Here is a 12,203-nt window from a genome sequence, read left to right on the forward strand (position 1 = left end):
GGATAGCCCATGAAAGTCTATATGTTACTATTTCATTTATATAAAAATATAGTCTGGTATATAATTTTGGAAAGCTTATAACAATGTTAAAACTTTGACTAGTATATTCAAAAATTAAATTTGTTTTTATTCTTGTTCAATATTGTCTGTATATTATGTATCTTGTAAATGACTGCCGTAGTATTATTTTAGTAGATGATATTATTATAATACTTGCAGTTATTTAATAGCGTAATTGTACTAATTCTAATAATAATTAATAATAACTAATAATTCTTGTTATCTATATTTTTCAGGGAAACACAGGCACATGTTCATCATGTATTTGCGAAGAAAAGCATTCAGTAGGAGTTTGTTAAATGCATAATGCAGATAAACAATTGGTTGTCCAGTCGGATTTGTTGGAAGCTTGGATAACTGAAGCTGGTAACTGGGGAAAACTCAAGCTGTTTATATAAACATGGAGCAAAGAAATGCATTGTGGGAAATCAGGACTGATTTGCTTGAACCCTGGTAACTGAAGCTTAGCAACATCAGACTGAGATAAAGCATGGAAGTAAAATTTTAACATACAAATGCAGTAATGAACTTTGAAAAACAGACTAATTTGTTTGAATTATGCAGTGTACAGCATACAGGTAATGATTCTGTACTTCGTTAAGATGGCTTATAGATGAAAATCTCAATTTTAGTTAAAATGTTGGTCCAATTCTGGTCCAAAGAGTATGTAAATTATTGTACTTAGTTAAAATGTTTGTCCAATTCTGGACCTAGTGTAAATTATTGGTAATACCTTGGACTTGACTTAGTGTAAAATATTACTCCCATTCTGGACCTACACCTGTAGTGTAAATGGTATACTATTGTGGAATTCGTAAAAATTCTTCTTTAAATAATGTAAATGCTGGACTTAGTTAAATTAATGTAAATGGTTGAGTCCTATTCTGGACTTAGCTAACATTCTGGACTTAATGTAAATAGTTGAGTCCTATGCTGGACTTAGTTAAACTTAGTGTAAATTATTGGTCCTATCTTGGACTTAATGTAAATTTCTAGACTTTAAAAAGAATTCCTTTTTAAATTAATGTAAATGGTTGAGTCCTATGCTGGACGAAGTGAAACTTAGTGTAAATTATTGGTCCCATCTTGGACTTAATGTAAATTTCTAGACTTTAAAAAGAATTCTTTTTTAAATTAATGTAAATGGTTGAGTCCTATTCTGGACTTAGTGTAAAATATTACTCCCATTCTGGACTTAGTTAAAATTTTTGACTTTAGTGTAAATGGTTGAGTCCTATTCTGGACTTAAATGAAATTCTGGACTTGAATAAAACTAATTGCCAACACCATTTTCATTGTACTACAACTCTTTTGTAGCGTAATGTATTTCAAACAACACTTACAATCCAATAAATGTTACCAAAACTTTTTTTGAAAATTTCGGCAGCATCTCGCGCATTAAGACAGTCGGGAGGATCCAAGCGGAAGCGATCGCCTATCATAGGCATTCGGCTGCCGTGGAACCTACGCGCCACCCACCACCCTTGGCCCCGCTGAAAGATATATATGCCTCTCAGAAGTTGTTCTGGACTTGGTGTCAGTTTTGCTGTTTTCCTGAGTTTTGCAGTTTCAAGTTGATTTCAATGAATATTCATCATTTTTCTGCCTGGTAATGAAGACTGCTGGTCTGGTTGAATATGCTAATGAATTAACTGTAGCAAGCTATCTGTAATTAAAAAACATTTTTTTTAAATATTAGATTCAACCAACAAATATTAGGACTTTGATTGATTTTATTTCTTTTAAAATAATTGCTAAATAACACATTTTCATTTATTTAAAGAAATACTACATTTAAAAACTTTATAATAAATTCAACACTAACACGAGTTTGATAAAGCCTGACTATAATATATCCCAAGGCAAGGCTTGTTGATGTGCAGACCTTTCTTGGTGAGTTCACAATAAACTTCCCTGAATGGTGATTTACACATTGTAATACTGCAAACTCAGATATGAGATTGTAAATATTTGAAGACACTGGGTTCTTAATTATCACTTATGGTGGTATTGCTTGAATTGATAGAATTAATATTTAATCTAAACAAAAATGAAAAAATATATATAATATTATATATTAACTTTACAAATTATTATTATTTTCTTAAACCCACAGAAGTAATCTCGAATGCAGTTTAGGCAACAAATGATTTCTTTCAATACTTTTGGAAAGGGGCGTTAAATCTGCCTCCAATTATGAAAAATTACACAATCACTACCACAGTAAATCCTGCACAGTGAAAAATAAAGATATTAAATTGTATTACTCCTCACCAAAATTATTTATCTTATTAATGATGGGTCGATGCTCATCAAAAATCACTGCATGTATATCAAATAAAATGCAGCAATATATAATTTTACATTACAAATTATTAACCATAGCTATAAAATAACACTCGATAATAGGCCTACATCACAATAAAAGAAGTGGTTTAGCGGAGTGGGGACAGTTTGGTTTCTCAACTTGGTCTTGGTTTCAATCCCTCACTGTTCATTTAACTTGTGTCCTTGGGTAAGACACTTTATCTGCATTGCTTTTCTCCACCTAGGAGTAATTTATCCTGGGTACCTGGTGGGGTTAAATGTCAATAAGTGCTGATAATGGAATACTCCCCCGGGGAGCTTGAGTTTGTGTTCCATAGGCATTTAATCCAATGACTGGGGGGTAATAATGTGAAGTGCTTACAGGCCCTGTTGGCAAAAAGCGCTATATAAAAGTTTAACATATTATTGATATGAAAAAATGAAATATCTTTCCACTTACCAATATCTGGTACTGTATTCTTGTGTTGTTATCTACTTTTCTCACAGAGCAGAACATGATGTTTTTTAAGGTGTCAGTCAAGCTGCCTCTATACCAACATGCTGCTCTATAAAATAAAAGGAATAAATCAACCAGAACCTTTTTGGAAAAGAGGCGTATGTTCCTTTGTACGTATGTAAAAAGGTATTAGAGGGTTCTGTGGTCTGTTAATGGTTTATAATAGAGGAATGTAAATAACTAAATGGAATTATATTTTCAATAAATATTGATGTAATGACAGGGCTGTTGAAAGTGGCCATGCACCTCGGGTAGGCTTAGTTGTCTAGGGTCAATGGTAGGGGGATCTGGGCCTGCCTAGGGCCTTGGTGGGATCAAGGTGCAGACCCCTGTTGGGGAGTAGGAGCGAAGCGAAGCTATGGTCCTTTAGAGGATTCGAGGACATAATTTAATGGATTGTAGAGTGGCTAATTTCACCAGTTCATGGAAAATAAATTATAGAAACATGAATAGTAACAGCTTTCCTTGTTTGTAAACAATGAGCCGAAATAATTCATAACATAGGCTACGGTCACACTAGAGTTTCAAGCCTGGCTTGAGAACAGGATAGAATTAAAATTTAATCTAAACAAAAATGAAAATATATATATATTTTAATGTTGCTTAAGACAACTGTACAAATTTTTATTATTTTCTTAAACCCACAGGAGTAATCTGTAACGCAGTTTGGGCAACAAATGATTTCTTTCCCTTTCTTTCAATACTTTTGGAATGGGGCATTAAATCTGCCCCCAATTATGAAAATTAAACAATCACTACCACAGTAAATCCTGCACAGTGAAAAATAAAGATATCAAGTTGTGTTACAACTCCTCACCAAATTATTTATCTTATTAATGATAGGTGGATGCTCATCAAAAATCACTGCATGCAGCAATACAGGTATATAATTTTACATTACAAATTATTAACCATAGCTATAAAATAACACTCGATAATAGGCCTACATTACAATTAAGAGAAGTGGTTTGGCGCAGTGGGGACAGTTTGGTTTCTCAACTTGGTCTTGGTTTCAACCCCTCACTGTTCATTTAACTTGTGTCCTTGGGTATTGACACTTTATCTGCATGCTTTCCTCCACCTAGGAGTAATTTATCATGGGTACCTGGTGGGGTTGAATGTCAATAAGTGCTGATAATGGAATACTCCCCCAGGGAGCTTGGGTTTGTGTTCCATAGGCGTTTAATCCAATGACTGGGGGTAATAATATGAAGTGCTTACAGGCCCTGTTGGCAAAAAGCGCTACATAAAAGTTTAACATATTATGAAGAAATGAAATATCTTTCCACTTACCAATATCTGGTATTCTTGTGTTGTTATCTACTTTTCTCACATAGCAGAACATGATGTTTTTTAAGGTGTCAGTCAAGCTGCCTCTACCAACATGCTGCTCTTTAAAATAAAAGGAATAAATCAACCAGAACCTTTATGGAAAGGGACGTATGTTCCTTTGTACGAATGTAAATAACTAAATGCAATTATATTTTCAATAAATATTGATGTAATGACAGGGCTGTTGAGAGTGGCCGGGTAGGCTTAGTTGTATAGGGTCAATTGTAGGGGGATCTGGGGCTGCCTAGGGCTTTGGTGGGATCAAGGGGCAGACCCTGGTGGGGGAGGAGCGAAGCTATGGTCCTTTAGAGGATTAGAGGACATAATTTAATGGATTGTAGAGTGGCTAATTTCACCAGTTCATGGAAAATAAATTATAGAAACATGAATAGTAACAGCTTTCCTTGTTTGTAAACACTGAGCCGAAATAATTTATAACATAGGTATTGAAGATGGCAGTGGCGGATCCAGGAGTTGGAAATAGAGAGGAATTGGAAATAGAGGGGCCCTATTGAAGGACTTTCACAGATTGAGGTGTTGTAATAGGGCTATTTTCAATGCAAATAAATCAGAATGAATTTGAAAAAATAATAAAGGTAATGCTGTAGTGTGAACTTTAACCTGATAATACAAATGCCAAGTCTTAAACAAAAATACATTGTATATAGCAGCAGTTAGTTATACTGTATGGATTAGTTGTCTAGGGTCAATGGTAGGCGAATTCATCTGTTTCAACCCCTCACTGTTCATTTAACTTGTGTCCTTGGGTAAGACACTTTATCTGCATTGCTTTTCTCCACCTAGGAGTAATTTATCATGGGTACCTGGTGGGGTTAAATGCCAAAAAGTGCTGATAATGGAATACTCCCCAGGAAGCTTGGGTTTGTGTTCCATAGGCGTTTAATCTAATGACTGGGGTAATAATGTGAAGTGCTTACAGGCCCTGTTGGCAAAAAGCGCTATATAAAAGCCTAACATCTTATTAATATGAAAAAAAGGAAATATCTTTCCACTTACCAATATCTGGTATTCTTGTGTTGTTATCTACTTTCCTCACATACTGTAGCAGAACACAATGTTTTTTAAGGTGTCAGTCAAGCTGCCTCTATACTAACATGCTGCTCTATAAAATAAAAGGAATAAATCAACCAGAACCTTTTTGGAAAAGGGGCGTATGTTCCTTTGTACGTAAAGAGGTATTAGAGGGTTCTGTGGTCTGTTATTGGTTTATTAGAGGAATGTAAATAACTAAACGGAATTATATTTTCAATAAATATTGGTGTAATGACAGGGCTGTTGAGAGTGGCCATGCACCTCGGGTAGGCTTAGTTGTCAGGGTCAATAGCAGGGGGATCTGGGCCTGCCTAGGGCCTTGGTGGGATCAAGGGGCAGACCCCTGGTGGGGAGTAGGAGCGAAGCAAAGCTATGGTCCTTTAGAGGATTAGAGGACATAATTTAATGGATTGTAGAGTGGCTAATTTCACCAGTTCATGGAAAATAAATTATAGAAACATGAATAGTAACAGCTTTCCTTGTTTGTAAACAATGAGCCGAAATAATTCATAACATATGTATTGAAGATGGCAGTGGCGGATCCAGGAATTGGAAACAGGGAGGAAATAGAAATAGAGGGGCCCTATTGAAAGACTTTCAAACAGATTGAGGTGTTGTAATGAGGCTATTTTCTATGCAATTAAATCAGAATGAATTTGAAAAATAATGCAGGTAGTGATGTAGTGAGAACTTTAACCTGATAATACAAATGCCAAGCCTTAAACAAAAAATACATTATATATAGCAACAGTATTGTTTTACTGTATTGATTAATGAAGTCTTTAGTCCATAAGTTGAAGTAAAAATCTCGACGTAAAACTTCAACCATTTTAAACTATCGCCGCTTTACCAACATCGCTGTGAACGTCAAAAAGTGACTGGGCTGGGACACCCTTGAATACACCACTGATTTGAAATCAAGACAGTAATCAATATTTACTCCTCTAAAGACCGAATATTATTGAGGGCTGACTGGCCGCTTTATTCTTCAAAAAAAGTTGGAAATTATTTTAAATTATTATATTTAGGTCTATGAATGGGCCCTTAATAGCACTGGGCCCCAGTGCTTTCCACTGGGTGCACTGCCCGTAGCTACGACACTGATTTAGAGTGCATTCAGGGCAATCACATTTACGTTACTCTGTGGTAAAGCCCCTGTCACAATGTAGCGAATAGAGCCAACGTATGCAGATGTTTATAAAAATTTTGGTTTACGTTCGCGTAAGTTGACATTAGGTAGTTTTTGCCGCACAATGTTAACCTTAACTTTAATGTTAGTACCAAAGATGCAGCGCGATAGCTCCACCCCTTTTGTAAACAAATTGAAAAACCTGTGCGGCAAAAACTGCCTATTAGTTCGTGACACATTTGTAATACCTTTGACGTTGTATTCGTTAGCTGTTCGTAGAAGTACGGAGAGGTACGCTGGGGTTGATTATAAATTTTGGACATGTTCAAAATTTTGAACGTATGACAACATTTTGCTAAATATGCTATGTATACGATGAGCATTCGTTGAGTGCATGCTGGGTTTAGGTTTTCTCTCCGTCCGTTGTTTGTCCAAATACATCCCATTCATCCAAAACTTTGCCATGGCGAATGCATAATGTATACTCAGCATTTGTCTAACTAATGAGTAATGAATGGCCAACGAACACCAAAGTACTGTATTTCGGTAGCAGGACACTTTGGCCCAAGCCAACTCGGACCAAAACCAACTCGGCCCAGACGACACTTCGCCCCAAAACCAACTCGGACCAAAAAACCAACTCGTCCCTGGTGACAACTCGGACAAAACCAGCACTCACGGCCCCGAAGACAACTACCCAAATGATACAGAATTACCCAAATGAATAGCGATCGCGATTACCCATTACCCAAATGACAATTCAATGAAATTAGATGTTGAATACGACTAATAAATAATATTATTATTACTTTAGTATTTTTATTATCATAATTATAAATATTATTCTTAGTATAACTATTCTCATTTTTTTAAATTTTTATATTATCAAAATTATATATTTTATAATTATTATCTTATATTAATTATTATGATTTTAGTATTATTATTATTATTAATACCATATACTGTATAGGCCCTAATATTGTTTTTTACATTATCCGAATTCTAGTCCCATTATTTTTCAGAAGAATCTTAACATACCTTTATAAAATAATGTATAGGCTTATATATATATATTTGTATGAATACAATAGAGCAAAACAAAATACATTAATATACAGATTTATTCAAGTAAATTTAATTCAAACTGGCTACATACATGTTTTTTTTTTTTTTCACGACTGAAGTTTTTAAGTAAATGTTTTTAGTATAACTATTCTTATTACCGTTATTTATTTTTATATTATCTGAATTACATATTTTATAATCATTATACTGTTATTTTTGTAACTATTATTTTTTTATTATTCTTTTAGTATAATTATCACTATAATTTTTTGAATATCATATATAGGCTTTAAATATATTGGGTTTTTTTTTACTATTAATCTTATTATTTATTTTTTATGTTATTCAAATTATTACTAGTCTGATTGATTATTTGTTATAAGAATCTTAACATACCTTTATAAAATAAAGTATATAAGCCTATATACATGTATATATACCTGTCTCTTATACACATCTAGATGTGTATAAGAGACAGGAAATAATTCAAACATAGGTATTGAACATACAAAGTTTTTCTTGTTTATTTTTTTCAATTCACGACAGAAAAGTTTTTATGTAAACGTTTTTAGTATAACTATTTTTATTATTTATTTTTATATTATTGGAATTATATTTTTTATTATATTATATGTATTATTTTTATTATTTTAGTATTATTATTATTATAATATAATTATTAATTAATATAAGCCTAATATTGTTTTTTATTATACTATTTCTTATTATTTATTTTTTATATTCGAATTATATTACAAGTCCAATAAATTAATTTTTAGAAAAATCTTAACATACCTTTATAAAATAATGTATTTTATAGGCCTAGGCCTATATGTACGGTAAAGCAAAACAAAACACACAAAGACACAGATTTATTCTGGTACATTTAATTCAAACTGTCTACATACACAGTTTTTTAGGTTTTTATTTACATTATGCGATATAAAATGTTTAAATTACGCGTTAGAAAATGTTTTTACATTATTCATCAAACGTTTTTACATTATACGTTGGTTTTTACATTATGTGTTATTTTTTTTACATTAAGCGTAAAACCTTTTTACATTATGCGTTAACCTTTTTTTTTTTTTTTCACATTATGCGTCATCTTAAAGTAAACGGTAGGCCTGCTGTTATATTTTTTATACTGGCTACCCCCAGCAGGTTTTTTTTCTTTTTTCAGTGAGCACATTGGAATCGTTCGGGCCGAGTTGGGTTTGGTCCGTGTTGGTTTTGGGCCGAAGTGTCGTCTAGGCTTAGGCCGAGTTCCGAGTTGGTTTGGGGCTGATTTGGTTTTGGGCCTGATTTGGTTTTGGGCCTAGTGACTAGGCCCTAGGCCTAATTCTTGGTATGTGACATCGCCATAAATAAGCTGCGTGAGTAGGTTAACCTAGGCCTGCACAAAGCAAGTTGGTGATTCATTATCATCTATCAATTTACGATAAATCTACACACAATCATGTATCACACATAACAGAATAATTAATAAACAAACTGATAAATGTATCAACATACGTAATTTGCAGATACGCCTAACATAACTAAAAATTCTTCCTTGTTGATTGAGGTTTTCATCACAAACTAACTTTGCATCTATGGAAGGCCCAATAAGAAATAAAATAATGATCTAACATAATTGTAAAAAAAAAAAAATAATAATAAAATCAAGCCGTAATTACTAATGATAGTAGGATAAGAACCGATTTTAAAGAGTCGATTTTTAAGGAAAGCATGCTTTAAGGAATTTGTATTCTTCATTTGCTTCCTTTCTCTTTTCATTTTCATTAACTTTATTTTAAAACTGCTTATATAATAATATGTTTATATTACAATTTATTCTATTTAACTCTATTTATATATATATATATAATGTATAATTAATTATATAGTACATATAATATATACCGGTACTATATTGTAACTTAGTACCCTATAGTTGCATGGTACCTGGCATTCATCCCTTCTGTTCCGCAGGGGCGGATCTATCGCATTTAAAGAGGGTGGGGTGTCAGACTTTTTTTTCATAAAAACGCCCAAAAAAGAGGGTTGGGGGTCTGATTAATCTCAGATAAGAAAGTATAATACATACTCCAAATATTGAAATACACGCCATCGTGTTGGGATTCAATATTTCGACATTAATTATGTCATCATCCTGATGATCCTGATGATGACATAATTAATGTCGAAATATTGAATCCCAACACGATGGCGTGTATTTCAATACTTGGAGTATGTATTATACTTTCTTATCTACGTATACCCTTTGTTTCGTACCGCCACTCAAATAGTTTATTTCTATCAGCTCTGACTCTCTATATACATTGTTTAAATAGTTTATTTGTAATGAATATGCAACTTGTACATATTAGTTGATAGGCCTATTTTAATTTAGTAGTCGTTTAACACTGAAGAGGAAAAATCGACGTTTTTATGAAAAAAACTCTGACACCCCCACCCCCTCTAGATGCAATAGATCCGCCCCTGAGGAACTGGAGTGATGAATGCCTTAGGTACCATGCAACTATAGGGTACTAAGTTACAATATAGTACCGGTATATATTATATGTACTACATAATATAATATATATAAAAATAGAGTTAAATAAAGTTAAATAGAATAAATTGTAATATAAACATATTATTATATAAGCAGTTTTAAAATAAAGTTAATGAAAATGAAAAGAGAAAGGAAGCAAATGAAGAATACAAATGCCTTAAAGCATGCTTTCCTTAAAAATCGACTAACCAAGTTTTTAGTTGATGATTAAAAAGCATTAAAAAAAAAAATAAATAAATAAATAATAAATTAATGCATGAAAAACAGAAATAGAAAAATAAATTTAAAATAAATCAAAAGTAATCGTGTCTGCTTGTTTTCGATCTGTCCGCTCTTTTTCAATTTTGAATTTGAATTTTTATGTATTTTTGAAATGATCGAATCTTATTGTATTTTTTTGCAAATTCAATCTGTATTTTTATATGTGATTGCAATAATGAAATTTGTATTGAATTAAATTCTTCTTCCTGTGTCCTCCATTTTTCTTCCATTATTATTCTTCCATATTCTTCTTCCATTCTTCATTTTCCATCCATCAACTATCCTTCATTTCTCATCCACCATCCTTGTCATCATCTATCCTCATCCACCCACCCCTGCCATCCATTCCATCATCCTCATTCATTCTTCCATCCATCACATTCATCATCATTCAACCATCTATTTATCCATCCTTATCATCACCATCACATCTGTTTATCAGCCCTGTTTCCATGCATGAGTGTGTTAATAGAATTGCTATAATAACACCTTCATAGTCACAATGTACGATTGTAGCATCAGTCATGTCCCAGAATATATTCCCCCTTAGTGTTTAAAAGGAGAGTTTTCATGACCGGCTTAGTATGGCCCAAAATTGTGATTTTAGACCACAATATATACAGACTGGCAATCAAAAATATGTTATGGAGATAGGCAAATTAATATTTTTGGTCTGACGAATTCGTTGTCGATCGATGGGAATCTAGGCCTGTCTGATGAACATAATGGGGGGGGGGGGGAGAGGCGCACTGGGCTCAGTGAACCGGTTTGAACCTTGCCCCCAATGGAGAGAGGTCAGCACGTGCAAATAGACACACAACAATGCAAACATAGTACATACATACAAATAATTTTTATTTGAATAATCAAGCAAATCAATCTTATACAGTTGTTGAAAGCAATATTAAAAAACTAAATTATGTACAGCTGCAGTTTTCAAATCTATTAAAATATCCAGTAGTTTCTAGTATATTGAAGATTAACGTTATATAGGGTTATAATTTACAAATTGCAAAAAATACAGTAGATAACATAATATTTTAAAGGCAGACTCTGGAGGCAAAAATGTTTGTTATGTTGCATCACATTTTAACCAATTTCAAGTATTTTGTCAAATTTGCTCATTGTGTCTTAGAAAAATCAATTGTACAACGTATAATAATAATAATAATAATAATAATAATGATGATAATAATAATAATAATAATAATAAAAATAATAATAATAATAAAAATAATAATAATAATAATAATAATAATGATAATAATAATAATAATAATAATAATAATGATAATGATAATAATAATAATAATAATAATAATAATGATAATGATAAATAATAATAATTACTCTGAAGCCTGGCTTTAAAACAGAGGTGCACAGTTGTTAAAACCAGAACATAATCTACAGTAGTTAATCAGAAGTATGCAATTATTCATTTGATATAAACGACCGATGTAATATAACTTACTAGCAAAGTAAATCTGATAGTGCAAAGTTACTTAATGAAACACATAATTACATTTTTTAAGGCCAAATAAAAAAAAAATTGTGTTGGCCACGCCTGACCAACCAAAAATGTACAAAATTGAGGTTCGCCATTCTTTCACAACTTACGACGAAAAATATATACAGTATAATATACACACACACGCATACCAATGCATATATTAACATAGTGTACATAAAGGGGTAATAGGGGTCCAGAACCAATACTTTGTCAATTGCCTCAATTTTAAAGGATACTACGATAAATAAACAAATATTAATCTCATAAAACTGAATGCATTGGTCGTATATTATTTTGTAGTTGCATTGTAACGTATAGTAATCCTATTTGTATATAACATAACAGCATGTGATTGCTTAATTTGATTGATACATATATACAGTATGATATAAGCATGTGGTGTATG

General features: G+C 32.4%; 1 long non-coding RNA gene across 1 annotated transcript; it reads right to left on the minus strand.

Annotated features, from left to right (window-relative positions):
- Window positions 1-905: 905 nt before the first annotated feature.
- On the minus strand, window positions 906-5,298 carry LOC117104095. Its single transcript, XR_004444699.1, has 4 exons — window positions 5,234-5,298; window positions 4,178-4,276; window positions 1,274-1,726; window positions 906-1,224 (listed from the first exon to the last, which is right to left on the minus strand). It is a non-coding gene; the product is annotated as an uncharacterized LOC117104095 (long non-coding RNA).
- Between the last annotated feature and the right edge of the window lie 6,905 nt (window positions 5,299-12,203).

Source organism: Anneissia japonica, unplaced genomic scaffold, assembly GCF_011630105.1.
Source record: "Anneissia japonica isolate Jap-2015-1 unplaced genomic scaffold, ASM1163010v1 scaffold288183_len337429_cov161, whole genome shotgun sequence".
Classification (NCBI taxonomy): Eukaryota; Metazoa; Echinodermata; class Crinoidea; order Comatulida; family Comatulidae; genus Anneissia; species Anneissia japonica.